The sequence below is a fragment of the Lolium rigidum genome, chromosome 1 (assembly GCF_022539505.1).
Source record: "Lolium rigidum isolate FL_2022 chromosome 1, APGP_CSIRO_Lrig_0.1, whole genome shotgun sequence".
NCBI lineage: Eukaryota > Viridiplantae > Streptophyta > Magnoliopsida > Poales > Poaceae > Lolium > Lolium rigidum.
Window position 1 is genome coordinate 31,915,788 of NC_061508.1, and position 11,494 is coordinate 31,927,281.

Genomic DNA, 11,494 nt, shown 5'->3' on the forward strand with positions numbered 1-11,494 from the left:
TTCTCATTGCGAGCACGTATGACTATATATGGAAAACATGCCTACATGATTAATAAGCTGGATGTTCTAACTTAATGCTTTGAATCCTATCAATTGCCCAACCGTAATTTGTTCACCCAACACTTGTCACTTGTTATTGGAGAGTTACCACTAGTGTAGATCGCTGGGAACCCCGGTCCATCTTTCATCATCATATACTTGTTCTACATGTCATTGGAAGTAGTATCAACTATTTTCTGGTGCTATTGCTCTCATATTGCTATTACTGCTGCTGTGTTACTGTTACTACTACTCTCATATTACTGCTACTTTCACATCACCCCTGTTACTAGTGCTTTTCCAGGTGCAGCTGAATTGACAACTCAGTTGTTAAGGCTTATAAGTATTCTTTGTCTCCCTTTGTGTCGAATCAATAAATTGGGTTTTACTACCCGCGAAGACTGCTGCGATCCCCTATACTTGTGGGTTATCAAGACCATTTTCTGGCGCCGTTGCCGGGGAGGCATAGCTCTACTCATAAGTTCACCTGGGGAGTATACTCTACCTCTCTCTCTGTTTTATTTTATTTTGTTTTGCTTAGTTTACTTTTGTCTAGTATATTTGTGCTTAGTTTATTTCTGTCTAGTATTATTTTGCTTAGTTTACTTTTGCCTAGTTTGTTTTTATTTCGTTTTATTTTCCTCATATACCCAAAAATCCATAAAAATTTGAAAAACCTAAAAATTAAAAACTGCTATTATGGGAGAACCTACAACCTATTTGGAGCTTATAGAATATTATAATAATTATAGAGAATCAAGAGCGGGAAAAGTGATGAGTTCTGTGATAGAAAAATTGAATACAATTGCTAAAATCTTGCTTAAACGCCATGATATAAACTGTTGCTCTCAACAGGACACTAAACATCTTAAATTTCAATGTGGCTTTAGTGAGGAATTTTTAATTAAGAACTATAATCGGAATAGCTATATTCATTTTGGGTTTGAAGAGGTAGAACAATTTGTCATATTTATGGGAGCCTCCGAGATAGAATCCTTCATGGTTAAAAATTATGAAACTTGTGTTGTTTGTAAGGACCTTAAAGATTATGTCTCTTCTATCCTTAATTTTTGCAATGAAAGTTACACTGATAATCCTTATATCATTGATTATAAAGAGAGACTCATTAATGCACAAGAATGCACTCACAATTTGCAGGGACCTGTGGAAGAAGAAATTGATGAACCTGAAAGCTCATTTGATGAAAAAGAAGAGGAGAGTGATGAACAAAAGGAGGAAGAATGGATTAGCTACCCATGCCAACCTTCTAATGAGAGTAACTCTTTATCTCTTACACTATTTGATTGTCCTCCATGCTTACCGAAAGAGGTTGAATGTTATGTTCATGTGGATTCTCTTGAAATATTCCCTATGAGTAAAACTTGTGAGAATAATTATGCTACTGTTATTTATGATAATCCATGCTACTTTGATAAATCTTATGATAATGCTTTGTTTGTGCCCGATGTCGAAATGCATGGTACTAAAGAATTTTGCGTAGCAAATGTTTATGATAAAGCTCTTGATGATGGTCCTATGTTACTTGATAATATTAATTGTACTACTAATGAAAATGGGATTGGAGAGGTCTTGACATTATCTATGAGTCCCATATCTCTTGAGATTGATCAACCATCTTGTTATATTATTGATAAAAGTGTGTTTGAAAGTTTTAATCGCACTATTTTTGAGCTTGATAAAAATTATGTGTTTATGAATCATGAAAAGCATGCTGTATGTGATAGTTATGTTTTTGATTTTGTTCATGAAGGTACTGAAAATTATTATGAGAGAGGAAAATATAGTTGTAGAAATTTTCATGGTGCTAAAACACCTCTCTATATGCTTAAAATTTTGAAGTTACTCTTGTTTTATCTTCTTATGCTTATCACTTTGTTCTTCATGAATTTATTTGTGTACAAGATTCCTATGCATAGGAAGTGGGTTAGACTTAAATGTGTTTTGAATTTGCTTTTTGATGCTCTCTTTTGCTTCAACTTTTATTTCTTGCGAGTGCATCATTAAAACTGCTGAGCTCATCTTAATGGCTATAAAGAAAGAACTTCTTGGGAGATAACCCATGTGTTTATTTTGCTACTGTTTTGTTGTGTCTTGGAAGTTGTTACTACTGTAGCAACCTCTCCTTATCTTTATTTTATTGCAATGTTGTGCCAAGTGAAGCCTCTAATCGAAGGTTGATACTAGATTTGGATTTCTGCGCAGAAACAGATTTCTATCCGTCACGAATCTGGGCAGTTTTCTCTCGTAGGTAACTCAGAAAATTATGCCAATTTACGTGCGTGTTCCTCGGATATGTACGCAACTTTCATTAGTTTTGAGTTTTCTGATTTGAGCAACGGAAGTACCTCTTTAAAATTCGTCTTTACTGGCTGTTCTGTTTTAGCAGATTCTGTCTCTGTTTTTTGCATTGTCTCTTGCGGACTTTAAGCAAGGCTTTCTAGACGTGGAGAGCTGTAGTTAATGTTTTATTGAGTTCTTGCAATGTTTCACTACAGGACCAATGTGAATTCAAGTTTTTTGAGTACTAACCCCTCTAATGAAGATTATGAGAAGTTTGGTGTGAAGGAAGTTTTCAAGGATCAAGAGAGGAGGATAATATATGATCAAGAAGAGTGAAAAGTCTAAGCTTAGGGATGCCCCCGTGGTTCATCCCTGCATATTTCAAGAAGACTCAAGCGTCTAAGCTTGGGGATGCCCAAGGCATCCCCTTCTTCATCAACTTATCAGGTTTCTTCTATTGAAACTATATTTTTATTCGGTCACATCTTATGTTCTTCACTTGGAGCGTCTGTGTGTTTTATTTTTGTTTATATTTGAATAAGATTGGATCCTAGCAATCCTTGTTTGGGAGAGAGACATGCTCCGCTTTTTCATATGAACACTTGTTCTTCGTTTTACTTTTAATGTTCAATGATAAAAGTTGGAAGCTACATCACCTATGGTTATTTGGTTGGAAACAGAAAATGCCTCATATTGTCTTGAATAATTTGACACTTGGCAATTGTTTTGAGCTCTCAAGTAGATCAGATTAAGTTTTTTTCATGTAGTTTAAACCTATTAGTGGAGAACTACTGTAGAGCTTGTTGAAATTGGTTTGCATGATTGGTCTCTCTTAAGGTCTAGATATTTTCTGGTAAAAGCGTTTGAGCAACAAGGAAGACAAGTGTAGAGTATTATAATGCTTGCAATATGTTCTTATGTAAGTTTTGTCTGTACCGATTCATACTTGTGTTTGCTTCAAATAACCTTGCTAGCCCAAAGCCTTGTACCGAGAGGGAATGCTTCTCGTGCATCCAAAACCTTGAGCCAAAACCTATGCCATTTGTGTCCACCATATCTACCTACTATGTGGTATTTCCTGCCATTCCAAGTAAATACTTCATGTGCTACCTTTAAACAATTCAAAACTTTACTATCTCTTATTTGTGTCAATGTTTTATAGCTCATGAGGAAGTATATGGTGTTTTATCTTTCAATCTTGTTGGGCAGCTTTCACCAATGGACTAGTGGCTTCATCCGCTAATCCAATAATTTTGCAAAAAGAGTCAGCGCGGGGTTCCCAGACCCCAATTAATTAACTTTCATTAATAATTCTCTTCACATGTTTTGCTCGATTCATCGATAAGCAACTTAATTTTGCAAATAGACACTCCTTCATGGTATGTGAATGTTGGAAGACACCCGAGGATTCGGTTAGCCATGGCTTGTGTAAGCAAAAGGTTGGGAGGAGTGTCATCCATAAATAAAACTAAAATACATGTGTAAACAAAAGAGAAGAGGGATGATCTACCTTGCCGGTAGAGATAACGTCCTTCATGGGAGCCGCTCTTTGAAAGTATGTTTGGCAAGGGGGTTAGAGTGCCCATTACCATTCGTTGACAACAACAAACACCTCTCAAAACTTTACTTTTATGCTCTCTATATGATTTCAAAACTTAAAAAGCTCTAGCACATGATTTAATCCCTCGCTTCCTCTGCGAAGGGCCATTCTTTTACTTTATGTTGAGTCAGTTTACCTACTTCCTTCCATCTTAGAAGCAAACACTTGTGTCAACTCGTGCATTGATTCTTACATACTTGCTTATTTGCACTTATTATATTACTTTATGTTGACAATTATCCATGAGATATGCATGTTGAAAGTTGAAAGCAACTCGCTGAAACTTAAATCTTCCTTTGTGTTGCTTCGATGCCTTTACTTTGAATCTATTGCTTTATGAGTTAACTCTTGTGCAAGACTTTTGATGCTTGTCTTGAAAGTACTCTTCATGAAAAGTTTTGCTATATGTTATCTATTTGTTAGCAACTATAGATTATTGCCTTGAGTCACTTCATTCATCTCATGTGCTTTGTAATAGTATGATCAAGGTTATGTTAGTAGCATGTCACTACATAAATTATTCTTTTTATCGTTTACCTACTCGAGGACGAGCAGGAACTAAGCTTGGGGATGCTGATACGTCTCCAACGTACCTATAATTTCTGATGTTCCATGCTTGTTTTATGACAATACTTACATGTTTTGCTTGCACTTTATAATGTTTTTATGAATTTTCCGGAACTAACCTATTAACGAGATGCCGAAGTGCCGGCTCTCGTTTTCTGCTGTTTTTGGTTCCAGAAAGGCTGTTCGGGCAATATTCTCGGAATTGGACGAAATCAACGGCAAACATCTTATTTTTTCCGGAAGGCCCCAGAACACCGAAGGAGAGTCGGAGGCGAGCCAGGGGGGCCCCACACGACAGGGCCACGCGGGCTCCAACCTGGCCGCGCCGGCCTATGGGGAGGAGGCCCCGTGGCCCCTCCGACTCCAGAAAGACTCCAGAAACACGACACCTTTTGACGAAACTCCAGAAAGACTCCAGGGGCGCCGCCGCCATCGCGAAACTCCAATTCGGGGGACAGAAGTCTCTGTTCTGGCACCCTGCCGGGACGGGGAAGTGCCCCCGGAAGCCATCTCCATCAACGCCATCGCCTCCATCATGCTCCGTGAGTAGTTCCCCCATGGACTACGGGTTCTAGCAGTAGCTAGTTGGTACTCTCTATCCCATGTACTTCAATACAATGATCTCATGAGCTGCCTTACATGATTGAGATCCATCTGACGTAATCGGTGTTGTGTTTGTTGGGATCCGATGGATGATACATTATGATTAGTCTATCTATAAAGTTTGTGAAGTTATTGTTGCTGCAATCTTGTTATGCTTAATGCTTGTCACTAGGGCCCGAGTGGCATGATCTTAGATTTAAGCTCTATACTTATTGCTTAGATTGTATCTACAAGTTCTGGCGCCGTTGCCGGGGAGATTGATAACCCACAAGTATAGGGGATCGCAGCAGTCTTCGCGGGTAGTAAAACCCAATTTATTGATTCGACACAAGGGAGACAAAGAATACTTGAAAGCCTTAACAACGGAGTTGTCAATTCAGCTGCACCTGGAAACAGACTTGCTCGCAAGAGTTTATCAGTAGTAACAGCTTTATAGCAAGTAGCAGTAGTAAAATAACAACAGAGAGTAACGAGAGACAAGCAGTAGTGATTATAGTAAACAGCAGGATTAAAATACTGTAGGCACGGGGACGGATAACGGGCGTTGCATGGATGAGAGAAACTCATGTAACAATCAAGCAGTGCATTTGCAGATAATAATAAATCGGTGTCCAAGTACAAAGCAATCAATAGGCATGTGTTCCAATTATAGTCGTACGTGCTCGCAATGAGAAACTTGCACAACATCTTTTGTCCTACCAGCCGGTGGCAGCCGGGCCTCAAGGGAATCTATCGGATATTAAGGTACTCCTTCTAATAGAGTACCGGAGCAAAGCATTAACACTCCGTGAACACATGTGATCCTCACATCACTACCATCCCCTCCGGTTGTCCCGATTTCTGTCACTTCGGGGCCATTGGTTCCGGACAGCGACATGTGTATACAACTTGTAGGTAAGACCATAAACAATGAATATCATGATGAAATAATAACATGTTCAGATCTGAGATCATGGCACTCGGGCCCTAGTGACAAGCATTAAGCATAACAAGTTGCAACAATATCATCAAAGTACCAATTACGGACACTAGGCACTATGCCCTAACAATCTTATACTATTACATGACCAATCTCATCCAATCTCTACCATCTCCTTCAGCCTACAGCGGGGGAATTACTCACACATGGATGGGGCAAACATGGCTGGTTGATGAAGAGGCGTCGGTGGTGATGATGGCGATGATCTCCTCCAATTCCCTGTCCCGGCGGAGTGCCAGAACAGAGACTTCTGGCCCCCGAGACGGAGTTTCGCGATGTGGCGGCGTTCTGGAGGGTTTCTGGCGACTTCGACTAACTCCTCGCGATTTTTAGATCGAAACCCCTTAAGTAGTCCAGAGGAGGGCGTCGGAGGCCGGCCGAGGGGGCCAGACGCTAGGGCGGCGCCCCCCCTCCTGGGCTGCGCCGGCCTATTGTCTAGGGCCCTCGGGCCTCCACCTGGCTTGCCCTTCTGGCTCCGTGAGTCTTCTGGAAAAATAAGACCTTTCGCATAAATTCCGAGGCTGAAAGTTGGATTTCTGCACAAAAACGGGACACCAGAACAGTTCTGCTGAAAATAGCGTTAGTCCGCGTTAGTTGCATCCAAAACACACAAATTAGAGGCAAAACAATAGCAAAAGTGTTCGGGAAAGTAGATACGTTTTGGACGTATCAACTCCCCCCAAGCTTAGCTTATTGCTTGTCCTCAAGCAATTCAGTTAACAACTGAGCGATAAAAGAACTTTCACGAACACATTTGTTCATATGATGTAAATATTCTCATGCTATGGCTAACACTTAGGCAATTCATAATAAGATACATGCAAATAAAATCATCTAATAGCTATGTCAATCATGGAAAGGTACCAACAATTAATAATAAGCATCATGAATCATGTATATAAGCAGGATTGCAATGTTCATAAAAGAGTATGATAGAGTGGTATCTCGCTTTCCCATATTTGATCAGCAAAACATAAATGCTCAGGCACCTATGAAGTTCATAGAAAGACTAGAAATAGTGATTGTCAAAGATAAAAGCATCAAAGTTATACTACAATCAATCATATTTTGAGACAAGCATATTACACTAAGAATGACAGTTATGCTCTCAAGAAAGTGCTCAAAGAAAGGATGGAGACACAACATAAAAGTAAAAGATTGACCCTTCGCAGAGGGAAGCAGGGATTAACATGCGCTAGAGCTTTTCATTTTTAAAACAGGAGTAAAATTGTTTTGAGAGGTGTTTGTTGTTGTCAACGAATGGTAATGGGTACACCAACTACCTCGCCAACCGGACTTTCAAGAGCGGCTCCCATGAAGGACGTTATCTCTACCAAGCAAGGTAGATCATCCCTCTTCTCTTTTGTTTACACACGTATTTTAGTTTTATTATGAGTGACACTCCCCCAACCTTTGCTTACACAAGCCATGGCTAATCGAATCCTCGGGTGCCTTCCATCAATCACATACCATGGAGGAGTATCTATTTGCAAAATTAAGTTGCTTACTGATGAATCAGAGCAAAACATGTGAAGAGAATTATTAGTAAAGTTTGATTAATCGGGGTTGGGAACCCCATTGCCAACTCTTTTTGCAAAATTATTGGATAAGCGGATGTGCCACTAGTCCATATGAAAGTCCGTCAAGAGTAAATGACAAGGTTGAAAGTTAAACACCACATACTTCCTCATGAGCTATGAAACATTAACACAAATTGAGAAGCATTTTGAAGGTTTAAAGGTAGCGCATGAGAATTTACTTGGAATGGTTTGAAATGCTATGCATAGGTATTTATGGTGGACACTTTGGAACAACTTGGTTTTCAGGGGTTTGGAAGCACAAGCAGTGTTCCCGCTCAGTACAAGTGAAGGCTAGCAAAAGACTAGGGAGCGACAGATCAAGAGAGCAGTAACTGTCATAATCATGCTTGCGGCAAAATAAATTAACTGAGGCATAAAAGTGATACAAGAACTCGAAGCAATGTAAATCATCGAGGCTTAATTGACTTTTGTTCAGTCATATGCATGCGTGAGCATGTGCCAAGTTAATTCAAACGAATTATTCAGAGGATGATACCACAATATCATACCTATTTATGAATAAAACAATGCAAGCAAACATCCATGACATGCTACTCATATTAATAAATTGGAGCTAAACATGAGAGATCATGAACTACTAGACTTTCTTAAATGACATATACCTCACATGAACCAACCAAGCATGCTCACATGGATGAGTATATGTACAAAAATGAAAACAAATAGAGTTCATACCAGCCTCTCACCACAATCAGATTGTCGAATATCGTCATTATTGCCTTTTCACTCGTGTAGCTTGAATAATATGGAATGAAAAACCACGCTCCAGCCACCGAAGACCATTGAACTCATAATGAACTTTACAAACCAAAGAAGAACAGCAAATATTTTTGGTGTTTTCGAATTTGAGAACAAGAATAAAAGGAAGCAAGCGAACAAAGCAAAATCTTTTTGGGTTTTCTTATAGCAAACTAGCAATAGCAAATAAAGTAAGATAAAATCAAGAAACTAAAGTAAACAAATGGTGAAGAGAAACAATCAGAAATATTTTTGGTCTTTTTGTGTTTTAGGAAAGAAACAAAGCAAGAACAAGAAAATGAAAACTAAAAGAAACACAGAAAAGCAAGATGGCAGAAATCTGCCAAAACTTGACAGCAGTACAGTAATCGATTTTTAAAAAAATCTTACGCTGCTCAGCTCGAAAAGTGTTCAACTAATGAAAGTTAGATAACAACATGGGGAACATGCACAAAAATTGGCAGCTCAAAATAATGTTCTGGCTGTGCGCACGAATTTCTTTAGTAACAGTCCAGAATCTGTTTTCAGGCAGCACTTCCCCAAATATTATCTTCCTCTCATTAGAAAACCACTCAAAGAAACTAAACAAGTATGTACAAGTATCCAGCAACCATAATATGCAAAGAATGAGTGATGCTGGTATACCTCCCCCCAAGCTTAGGCTTTTGGCCTAAGTGGAGTTCAACCCCAGCGAGGGTCGCTGTTCTGCACCGGTGGATCACGCATGGCGTAGTCATAGTGAGGTCCCTGTGCAGAAGAGAAGCGTGTAGGCTCCACATATCCAAAATGTTGATGTGAGGAACTTGCTGCATCGGATGACGAGTCGAGGTGTTCCTTGGCCTCCTCCGTGTTATCTCTTGCATGTTGGCCTCCTCTCTCTATGTACGCATTTAGCGCACCTTCCGTGACTGACCAATCCTTCCTGGAATCAAGGTTAAATAGAACAGGCGCAGGTAATCTTACTAGTTTTTCAGTTTTCTTAGTTATTCTCCAAGCTTTCTTATAAAATGTCATCTTGTAGAACAGGTTACCCAAATTAGATGAATCAGAAACAAATTCATGTTTAATCATAGAGACTATGTCGAGTTTTTCTATAGAAAGTTGAATATCAAGATGGTGAGGTTCTACACCATGCAAAGCTAGTAAATGAGAGGCGATGAGACCTCCACAAATTCCGCCCTTCTCACGGTTAGTAGCAAGTCTGTAAGCTATCAATGCACCCAAATTATAAGCCCTATTGCCTTCCAATGCAGCAGCTAGAAAAGCTAAATCCTGGACAGATAATTTACTACCATTCTTTCTAGCAAGAACGCATTTAGTAATGAAATAAGAAAAGTAGCGGATAGCTGGGAGTTGAATGCTAGTGATTTTACCACCATCCTCTGAGAAGCTCCTCCCATGACAAATCATCTCGAAGAGGTTTAAGAGCTCTTGTGGCGATCCCCTTATCTTCTCGCATGATCCCCATTGCGGTACTCTAATTGCGGTACAAAAATCACTGAATGGCAAGTTGACAGTTTTATTATAAATCTTGTACTGAACCATGGGGTTAGATTGCGACCAATTGAACTTAAAATCCTGCACAACAGACATAGTCAATTTTGCATATTGGCATGGTTCTCCGTCAACAAAATTATTCAACCCTGCACGAGAAATTAGATTCTGAACATCTTCCAAGATCCCTGCACTTCTCATGAAATCTGTGCACGGGTAGTAAGAGGGGTATACTCCCTCTTCGCGGTTCACTCTCATGACTTGTTGCACCTCCAATTCTTGTTGGTTTAGTTGATGTCTATTCCACTCCATTTTCTGAAATTTTCAACAAACATTATAAAATTTGATTTGATGACATATAATTGAGGGAAACTACTATAGGAACTTGCTAGAGTACTAATCATGCATCAAAACTAGTTTATACATCTTAGAAGAAGCATGCAAGCTCACTAAACATGTTACCTACAGCAGCAAAATATTCAAGATATACTCAACCAAAAAAAATTCTACTTGGATAACCGGAGGAGTCACATACCGGAGAGCAAATGTGCCAAATTTCAGACAGAAATCTGGGCTGAGCAAAGAGATCGAGAAATCCTGAGCTCTTGAGCAAAAACGCGAGTGAGAGAAAGCTGGTGTCGATTTTTTCGGGAGAGAGAAGAATGTGGGAGGAAGAGATGCTGAAGTGGGGCAAAGGGGGACCCACACACCAGGGCGGCCCGCCCCCTTGCTGGCCGTGCCAGCCTGTGGGGTGCCACCCTGGGGTGCCCCACTGGTCATCCCCAGGTGCTCCCAGGTGCATTTTCGAAAAATAGGACCAACGGTATAATTTTTGTGAATTTTTGAAAACTTTGAAAAATGCACATTTCTGGGTATTAAGTTTATTATTACTGGCCAGGAAAAATTTTGAAATCTCTAATTAACTAAGGAACTTTACAAAACAAAAGTGCTACAGTAAGTAGAGCAAGTGGAGGAAGAAAGAGATGTTGTTTACCTCTTCTATGCATATAAAAAGTATTTGTTAACAAGGTTGATCAAGTCTTGCCACCAAATAAATTTTACATAGCATAAGAAGAAATAAACCTCAAATCAATCATGTTACCTTGAATTGTATTGATATGGATCCAATCATAAGATTTTGATATCCTTCTTTAGGCTCATATATAGGACAATCGATAGTTCCAACTTTGATAGTTCTCACATTAGAAATAGTATTAACTCCACATACTTTATCAATCCTCTTGGGGAAATAGACGGTGTGCTCCCTATCATCAACATTGAAAGTAACCTTTCCTTTATTGCAATCAATAACAGCCCTCGCGGTGTTAAGAAAAGGTCTCCCATGAATAATAGACATATTATCATCTTTAGGCATTTCCAACACAACAAAATCAGTTAATATCAAGCAGTTATTAGTAACTTGAACAGGAACATCCTCACATATACCAACAGGAATAGTAGTAGATTTATCAGCCATTTGCAAAGATATATCCGTAGGTATCAACTTATCTAAGTAAAGTCTCTTAGAAAGATAAAAAGGCATAACACTAACACCGGCTCCCAAGTCACATA